The following is a 10,861-nucleotide window of genomic DNA, read 5'->3' on the forward strand; positions in this document are numbered from 1 at the left end:
AAGAATTTTTTGAGAAGAGAGCTTCGCATGCTCAGTCTGAAGGCACGAGTCGGGTAGCTGATACTCGTACTTGTTTTAGATGTGAACAAGTTGGTCATATTGCACGAAAGTGTACATATGTGAAGCCTAGGACTGATGCTGTGAAGGTTCAACAAAAGAAGGTTGATGTGAAGGGTAAAGCACCGATGTATGTTGAGAAGAAAGTGGTTGAGAAGAAACACGTTAAAATCGACAACGTAAAAGCAAAAACTGAACCCGTAAAGAAATTGGTAACTCAAAATGATAAATTTTATAAAAGGGTTGCAGAAACTCAACAGGTGTGGAAACCAAAAACTGAATCAAAGGTTGAGAAGAAAGTTTCAAATTCTAAAGAGAAAAAGGCTGAAGAGCAAATTATTGTTGATTATGATGCAAATTTTCCGCCACTCAAGGCTGAAAATTTCAAAATTCAAATTGCGAGAGTCAAGGTTGCACCTAAGGCTGATGAGGCCTGGGTGGACTCAATGTTTGACTAAACAGTTTGAATTCCCGGAGCTTCCTGGATTGCGAAGCATGAATCGGCATCTTTCTTGAAGTTGTCTAAATGATGATTTGTTATGTGCAGGATCTTCCAAAACTTGTATCCAGGTGGATAATGGATAGTGGAGCGTCAAGGCATATGACAGGGAAGACCGCATTGCTGTATGATATGAATAGCATTAACGGTGTTTATGTGGGTTTTGCGGGTAATCAAGGAGGAAGGATCATAGGTAAAGGAACATTGTCAAATGGCATTATAACGTTTGAAAGAGTTAACTACATCGCTGAGCTGGAGAACAACCTGCTAAGTATCTCCCAGATCTGTGACAGGATGTATACTACTCATTTCACCGACAAAGAATGTTTGATCTTGAAACCGGGATTTGTGATACCTGAAGAGTGGATCATCATGAGGGCACCAAGAGTCAACGATCTGTACGTGTTGGACATGAGCGTTGCTACTACAACCACGGGTCAGGCTCATTGTTTTGTGTCCAGAGCAACGGAAAAAGAGTCAAGGTTATGGCACCGAAAGATGGGGCATATTCACCTAAGGAAAATGAATCACTTGGTACATAACGATTTGGTTACTGGAGTGAATATTAAAGGTTTTCATCTGGAAGGGGAGTGCATAAGTTGTGTCAAAGGCAAACAGAAGAAAAAGTCACATCCCTCAAAGCAAGTCAATTCAGTTTCAAAACCTTTGGAAAGACTTCACATGGATTTGTTTGGTCCAGTGAATGTCAAGAGTATAACAGGAGATTCCTACTGTTTGGTCGTGACTGATGATTATTCCAGATTTTCTTGGGTGATGTTTTTGAAATCAAAAGATGAGACTTTTGATAGCTTGATGGCATTGTTTAAGAAAATTGAGAATCTGTACCAGAGGCTGATCTGTAGAATTCGCAGTGATAATGGTGCTGAGTTCAAAAACAGTAAGATGGAAGAATTTTGTGACGAAAGAGGTATACTGCATGAGTTTAGTGCTCCGTACACTCCACAGCAAAATGGAGTTGCAGAATGCAAAAACCGGACGCTAATCGGGACAGCCAGAACGATGCTTGCAGACTCTAAGTTACCAATTAATTTCTGGGCTGAAGCTGTTTTTGCTGCATGTTATACTCTCAACAGAGTTCTTACTGTAAAGAAGTTCAACAAGACGTGTTTTGAGCTACTCAATAAACGCAAGCCGAATTTGAAGTATCTAGAACCGTTTGGGTCACCCTGTACGGTGATAGAGCCTCAAGGAAAGTTTGGTCCGAAGAACGTTGAGGGAATCTTTGTGGGTTATTCAAGTCCTTTGCGACGTGTCTTCATTCCAAGCGACAAGCAGATTATTGAGGCAGCAAATGTTGAATGTCAAGGGTACACTATGCCGCCACAGAATCCTGGTGATTCATGGTGTTATCATTATGACAAACTTTGGGATTCGTTTGACATGAGAGAAGAATCAGAGGAAGAAGAAGATTTCTTTGATGAGCTGGATATTTTGCGAGAGTATGAATCAACGCTCAGGTTTCCAGCAGAGTATTCTAGTAGACCTCGGGAGACTTCAAATGATGATGAAGCAGGTCCTAGTAACGCTGGTGAACATGATGATGAAGTTGCTCCTGGTAATCAGTCGGAGGTGAATGATGATCAAGAAGCTGAAAATATGCCAGTTTTTGACCATGGTGATTCAGATCTTGAGGGGGAGCAGGTCCAGTTGTCAAGTCAAACAAACCAAGTTGGTGATCAAGATGCAGAGCAGAATGTTACTAATCTGGAGGGAAATGTAGAAGTTCCAAGCGAAGTGATGCCGCGAACTCTTTCTTATCATCCAGAGGAGTTGATAATAGGAGAATTGCAATCGGGCGTTCGCACGAGACGTCAAATTGACCAGGGCTTAACGTGTTTTTATTCTACAGTAGCACCTTTACAAACTGAATTTTCATTAAGTTGTTTTATCTCGCATGTCGAACCGAGGACTTACAAAGAGGCGCTTACTGAAGACTCTTGGGTCATAGCAATGCAAGAAGAGTTAGGTCAGTTTGAGAAGTTAGGTGTTTGGAAGTTAGTGGATTTGCCGGAGGGTCAACGAAAAATCAATACAAAATGGGTTTTTAAATGTAAGAGGGACGATAGAGGAGTGGTTGTAAGGAACAAAGCTCGACTCGTTGTTCAGGGCTTTAGTCAACAGGAGGGGATTGATTTTACCGAAGTCTATGCTCCTGTCGCACGACTAGAGGCTATCAGAATCTTCCTAGCATTTGCGTCCTGGAAAAATTTCAAAGTATATCAGTTGGATGTAAAATCAGCGTTTCTTTATGGGAAGGTCAAAGAGGAGGTTTATGTTGGTCAGCCGCCGGGCTTTACTGACCCAATCCACAAGAACAAAGTTTATCTGCTGGACAAAGCGTTGTATGGTCTACATCAGGCGCCGAGAGCCTGGTACGAAACTTTGTCTCAACACCTACTTGCTAACCAGTTTATACGTGGAAAAGTGGATGCCACTCTCTTCACTAAAGTTGTTGATGGTCATCTTCTGATAGTACAAATTTATGTGGATGATATAATTTTTGGGTCAACAAATGAGAAATTATGCGAAGATTTCGAACAGGTGATGAAGCAGAAATTCGAAATGTCATCAATGGGGGAGATGAAATTCTTTCTAGGATTACAAGTTGAACAACTTCCTGAGGGAATTTTCATTCATCAAACGAAGTACGTGCATGATATTCTAGAGAAATTTGGAATGTCAAGTTCTACTCCAGCTGCTACCCCACTTGCGACTAATCATGGGATTCACCCAGATCTCACCGGAGATAGGGCTGATGAAACATTTTACCGTTCCATGATAGGTTCTTTGATGTACCTAACTGCTTCACGTCCTGACATCATGTACCCAACGTGCCTCGCAGCAAGATATCAGTCTAACCCGAGAGAATCGCACATGATTATTGTCAAGAAGATATTACGTTACCTGAAAGGTACTCCGTCATTGGGGTTATGGTATCCTAGAAAAGGCGATTTTACACTCGAAGGGTATTCCGATTCAGATTTCGGATGCTGCAAAGTCAACGCGAAATCAACAACTGCAGGATGCCAGTTCTTTGGTCCGAGATTGGTTACTTGGCAGTGTAAGAAACAAACATCTGTGGCGCTATCTACATGTGAAGCGGAGTATGTTTCTGCTAGCAGTTGCTGCTCTCAGATCCTGTGGATACAGCAACAGATGCGCGACTACGGTTTGCAGTTTCTTAACACACCTCTGTTTGTTGATAATGAGGCTGCAATTAATATAACTAAAAATCCAGTACATCACACTAAAACTAAACATATCGAGATTCGTCATCACTTTATTTGCGATTGCTTCGAGAAAAAGTTGATACGAATTGAGAAAATCCACACTGACGAACAAAAAGCTATTTGCATACCAAAGCTTTTGATAAAAATCGGTTTCAATATTTGTTAAAACTTAATGGTATGAAATTGCTTTCGGTGTCGGATGGGGCTGTGAGCGTTGATGAGAGTACTGTTGCGGATGAAGATGAGAAACAATCTGCGATGGTTTGTCGGTTTTTTACGTGTTTTGGTATTTAGGGGGAGATAGATAGTTGTACATAGTTTATTTTCAGAAAAATACAAAAACAGTAAAAAATGCAAAAATACAAAAACATGATAAAATTGAAAAAGAGCTTGTGTATATAGGGAAAATGATAGTACATCAGCAAGACAATTACAGTATGCTAAAGATTTGGAAAGACAAAATGAGTTAAACAGTCTCACTAACGATGTGTCGATAGGTTTTCGTACATTTAGTAGATTTATTCGGGATATAAACCTAAAATTTCAAACTTGTGAAATTCGTGGGGAACACTACTTGGATATATAGGTAACCCCTGAAATCTCGTTTGAAAGGTCTCGTATTCTGATATACTAGGTGGTTATACTCTATGATGTCTGGGGTATTATTCCGGGACTTCTGCTGAACGGTAGTTCTGACCTAGTCCTTGGCTAATACTTTATCCAAAATGCTTGAAATATAGCATGAAGCCCTCAGCTGATTAGACAATAAAATTGATAATCAGTTGTTGTAGCTGAAAAGATCCTCTAAAGGGGACACACTGCAAAGTCGAAGCTGATATCTCTCTGCTGAACGGAAGTTCTGACCTGAGATCACTCAGTTCTCGCATTTAACCCCTAATTTATGTACAGACATCATTGTAGTATTCTTGCCTGTAAGACTGAATATTGGGATTCTGGATACGGGAGTATATTCAAGAGGTGGAACACATGAATTGATCTATGTTCTTAAAACACTTAAACAGTATCCTGAATAGATTGAAGTTTGTGTGAGAATTTAAGATGGATCAGTATATCGACAATCGAGGTGAATTGTTTAAGTCTGAATATGTAATATAGCTTAACGGTACTTGTAATCTGTCTGAAAAGCTGATATGATTCCATGACACGCTCACCAAAAATAAAACTTGTAAATAGTTTACTTTCCGAAATTTAAGTTTTTTTTTCTTATTTCATTTCTTAGTTTAGATCACCTTAAAATCCAAAAAGATTTTATTTCTGCTTTATTTTAGACAAACCAGAGTGGAAAGTTGATTGTCGGATTCTAGCAAGATGAAGCAGATGCAGGAGATTCTGAGCTGAAGAATGAGGAGAGCTTACATTGTTGCAAATGTGTTTTGTTTTCAAAGTCAAAACAAGTTCATTAAATTGATACTTGTTATTTAAAAAAAACTTTGAAAAAATTGAAAAATTGTTTTACTAAATCAGTTTGATTCGTCAAAAGATCAACCAGGGTCATTAAATTGAACTTGGTAGATTAATCAAGTATTCAGGGTCATTAACTTGAACTTGAAAACTTGAGTGGATTTCTAAAGCTGATTGAGTTAGTTTCTATTGGTTGAAAAGATAGATTGTAATGTTATTGGGTGAGTAACAGGTTTGAACTTTATTTCCCAACGGAGACAAATTGTCAAAGCTTGAATCAGATATCTCGAGATTCCAGCATATTGAGAGGGGGAGTCAGTAAAAGGGGAAGTCCGGATCAAAAATTATTGGGAAGTTGAAGTTAGAGACAGGTGTTAATGCTGAAACCTGTGAAGAATGCTTGAGAGGATAGACAGAGTTGGTGAAAAGACAAAGACTAAAGACTATGGAACTGAAGACTGATAAAGACTACGTCAACATCCAAGGGGGAGTCTGTTGATGCACGGAATGTCTGTTGACTGCGTCTACAAAAAGTCTGAAGTCAAGATTGGTCAACAGGGGGTCAAAGTGTAAATATTGTGTTAAATAGGTGTTGGTCCGCTTATTAGTCAATGTATCATCTTGGACCGCTTTTATGTCATTATTCTGGACCGCTTATATGTCAAGTGTTCTGGACCGCTCATTTGGCATGTCTTATGAGCGGACCAGGAACTCTATAAATAGGCTGAGCGGTTCATAGTTGTTATGCATGTATGTGTGTGTGCTTAGGAGCCGAAACTCTGTCAAAATTTCATCAGAAAGCAATAAAAAGATAGGAATTGAAAGGATAAGCTGTTGTAACTTCATATATGTTGATTCCGCCTTCATACATGAAGATGAGCTACTCTGACTGACTTTTCGGGTCAAAGAACGGTCCAACAGTTTTGGACCAAGAGTCCGCAATACTATAGAAACCTGTTAAGGTTACGGACCAAGAGTCCACAATACTATAGAACCTGCTGAGGTTTCGGACCAAGAGTCCACAAGATGCAGAAGAGACATGATTGATTTACTTGAGTACGATAAAATACATGACATGAGAACACGAAGACGTGTTTCGAATATAAATGACCATATTTGTTTCACAACTCCCCTGCGACCGATGGAATCGCTTGAATTTCGGGACGAAATTATTTAAACGGGGGGAGACTGTGACAACCGTCACTTTTCCGTACATTCAGTACACTAAATGAACAGTGATCTGTGCTTTAATGAACGTACATGATCTAGTTTACATGACAAATAAGTTTCTGAATTCCATACAAGTGAATTCATGCACGTTTTATACTACAAAATATTGCTTTATGCATAAACGAGAGCGTTGCGACATAAATTAGTAAACTCACCGGTAAGACACATCGTGTCAACAGAACTACAGAAAGCAGTCAGACATTAGAATTAGGGCCTAGGTGTAGGTCCAACGACAAGAATACATTAAAACCCAAGAGTATATACGAGGGTTTATGTATAAACTTTACGGAAGCTAAAATACGCACTAAAAAGCACCTGAAACACACTTTAAGTGCAGAATTTTATTAAATTCAGCACAAATCAGCTTTTAACAACATAAATATTGTGCAGAAATGTCGTTTTATCATCCAGAATATCTCCCTAAGTGACGGGAATCGAAAATATTACAAAAAGGTACTTAACGACACTTTAAATGCTTATTAAGAACTTTAACGGATCAGTATCCAACCGAACAACCGGACTTTACCCGGAACATAAAAATATTGACAATGACATTGTTTTTCCTTTTCTGAGCTAGTTAGGGTCCCCGAACACCCTAACACCCGTTATGACACATAACACACTAATAACTAAATTAATCACCTAACTATCTTAACTAGTTACCTAACTAAATGGTTAAGATCTAACCACATAAACCCCCCAACGATTCGGTTCCCCTAGGGAACACACCATCCAACTTTTGATTATTTAAATCATGTATGTCTTATATCTAGAGGACATATTGTTTAATGGTTAATAGCTCTAAATGGATTATAAGTATCCCCACAAGACCATTCATTTCATTCATTCCATACACCTCAACACTTAACCAAAAATTTCACTCTCCCTTCTCTTTCTTTGAAATCGGCAGCCACCACCACACCACCATACAACCTCCTTCAAGTCACCTTCTAGCCATTTTCCATCCATACAAAGGTGCAAGAAGGTGAACGACGAAGCTCGGTGCGTTCGGAAGTTGAAGGACTGCTCTCTTTTTCTTTTATCCACCACTTTTACGCTTTGATACTCCCCTAGCCTTGTGCTAGTAGTAAGTGTTCTAAATCTTCATCTTGTTCTTGTCTTTGGTGGTTAATAGATGATAAGAATGATAAAAGTTAAGAAACTTTAAAGATCATGAACAAATGTTGAACATGATGTGTTAAAGGTGGATAAAGAGAAGATATATGTGTAAAACATGATAAATCTGAGTAATACAAACACTAATCTGCTGTAAATAATATATGTTACGATATAAATCGTTATTAGGACAAATGGTGATCGTATGCGTGCGTTTTAGTAACCTTTAAACTAAAAACAGCTTGCTGATCTGCATTTCCAGCCACCTTTAACTGGCTGTAACCAGACCATAACTCAACGAAAAATGTATTTTCTGAAGCCTAGATTTATGCATTATGAAATACGGTTCTAATGGCACTGGAATCATAATTTTTAGACTTCGTTTACTATTTTTAAAGTGTCATTTTGTAACTGCAGCTAGAGCTGCATTTTTCTGCTGAAAATATACGTTATGTTTTCTGTCATAACTTGAGTTCTGTATAGAGTTAGATCATGAAACTGGTACTGTAGATGGATACTGATGTCATAGTAATTGTCCCACTGGAATTTCGTCAATCCGACTTACAATGAATTTTTAGTGAATTATTCCGTGGGCTGCAGTCAGAAAATAATGAATCTGATTGCAGTCCGGAAAATGATTTTTATTGAAATATTGGTAATGAATTGGATCCCGAGATTTTTACACAATAATATCTAGATCGTTTAACACCTTCTGTAAAAAGTTGGGAATTTTTGAAATAAGATAACTATTTTATTAAAATGCTCGAAAACAGACCAGATTTGGATATTTAAGTTGGAATGACATAAGTTGTAATTTGCATGTCTAAATATCGAGTATGTTATCTGAGGAAAAGTATATATATTTGTTGATTACTAAACTTTGTGCTAGACGTATGTGGTATGTATAATACGTGCTAGTATATTAGGACTTGCAAATACACATACAACATATTTAGACAAAATACATAATTCGGGTGCAAAGTGTAAAATACAAGATACTTATATTTATTTTTGAGAGAATAATTCAAGTAAGATACATAGTTAAAAATATAAAATATTTTTAACACATGAACACATACACAAAATATAGTGACTCGTACTTGTGCGACACAAGTCTAGTGACTAACGTTAATAAAACACGTTTAGGTCACGACGCTAGCTAAGCAAATCCAGTGAAGTTTACGACGCAAGTAACGCAAAGTTGTGAGTTCATGCTCCCCCTTTTCTTTAACTGTTTTTGGTTTTATAACTCTCGGGGGTGAAATACATGTTACAAATATTACAATTTTTTTACAAATGGTAAAAAAAAAATACAAGAAGCACTCTTGGTGAGAACGAGTACCAAGTATGATGCGATTTGAGAATACAAAAATACGAGAAGCACACTTGGTGAGAACGAGTACCGAACGAGTACCGAGTATGATGCGCTTTAAGAAATGCCTAGAAAATACTAGATCATGTGAGCATAGACTAAATACTAAAAATGCCTGGTGAAAACTAGTACCAAGCCATTAAAAACATTCATTAATTAGGGACGAGGGTTAGATCTAACGGGTACGGCCGAACCCCACTCATGGTCAAAACTAGTACCTAGTAGTGCTTCGGAGTCACAGTCGAGGGTAATCGACACAGTCGAGGTTAATCGACACAGTCGAGGGAAATCGACACAGTCGAGGTTAATCGACATAGTCGAGGGAAATCGACACAGTCGAGGTTAATCGACACAGTCGAGGGTAATCGACACAGTAAAGGAGCCAACACTAATGCTCCATATGTTCTCACATGCGTTAAAGGAGTCAACACTAATGCTCCATAAGTCCTCACATGCCTTAAAGGAGCCAACACTAATGCTCCATAAGTCCTCACATGCCTTAAAGGAGCCAACACTAATGCTCCATATGTCCTCACATGCCTTAATGTCCTTGTAGAAACATTCAATTAGTACGTGGTGTACATAAGAAAACTTGATTTATACAAGAATACTTTATCTAAACAAGATACATACCATGTTTTCATACATGGTATGCAAAACGCATGAACTCGCTCAACTTTATGTTGATGTTTTCCAAAATTACATGTATTTCAGGTTATAGGATGGATCTTGGGCGCAAGTGTCGTAACTAGAAGTAGACTACAAGCTTAGATGTCATCCACTTTTGTTGAATTGTAACGTAGATGAAGGTTTTGCTTTAAAACTTAAGTAATTAAGTGTTGTAATACTCAAGATTTTCTGAATGGATGAACATCGTTTTAATCATGTAGTTGTTTATTATGATTGAATGCAATGATAACAAACTAGTCACACATCATACGCTTCCGCAAAAGACAGGGTGTGACATAAGATATAAAAATAATTTCATTAATACTAAAAAACCAAACATTACATAAGTTGAAAAAAAAAACATAACCTAAAAAAAGAAAAAACCTAAGAATTACCCAGATAGATTGTTGAAGTTGAGATCTACAACCAAATCAATACCATGAACTGGCGAAGAGGATGATGCAGTAGCTTCAGCTGTTTTAGGGCAGTCCACTGGGGGTGTAGCCTCAGAAGTACCATGCACAACTATTGCAGGAACTTCTTGGTCTGCATCGAGAAATTCATCATCCTCTGAAGATTCATTAAGTTCAGCAGCATCGTGAAAATCCTCATTATCGAGAGCATTATTGTTAACCGAAGATGATTCTTGATTGTTGACAATAATTGGACGAACCAATGGTGATTCTGTTGCGTTGTCACTCTCGAAAAACATTTGTGCCGCAGCATCTACTACATCTTCTTCAATATTGATCGAATTGAAAAAGTCATCGTACTTAAACATCCATGGATGACCCGGACATCTGACTGGCAACGTATGCCTTTGTACTCTGACTTCAGACCATTCCTCAATCCTTTTTGTATCGCGATTCCAAACTCTTAAATTCGGGGTGGCATACCCAAGAAAGTATCCCTCAATTGCTTTTGCCCCAAACTTTCCATCAGGATCGATCATAGTGTAAGGAGCCCCAAACGGTTCAAGAAATAGTAAGTCTGGTTTCCGTTTATGCAGTAGCTCAATGCAGGTCTTGTTGTGTCTTTTTACGGTAAGGACTCGATTCATCGTGTAGCAAGCAGAGGCCACAGCTTCACTCAACAAAGGAATGGGAAACTGTGACTCTACCCACATAGTCCTTGCAGTTTCGATCAATGTGCGGTTCTTACGCTTAGCGACGCCATTTTGTTGAGGAGTGTACCTGGCATTGAATTTATGAAGAATACCTCTTCATTCATGAAGGACGAGTAACA

This window comes from Helianthus annuus, chromosome 6, assembly GCF_002127325.2.
Source record: "Helianthus annuus cultivar XRQ/B chromosome 6, HanXRQr2.0-SUNRISE, whole genome shotgun sequence".
Taxonomy (NCBI): domain Eukaryota; kingdom Viridiplantae; phylum Streptophyta; class Magnoliopsida; order Asterales; family Asteraceae; genus Helianthus; species Helianthus annuus.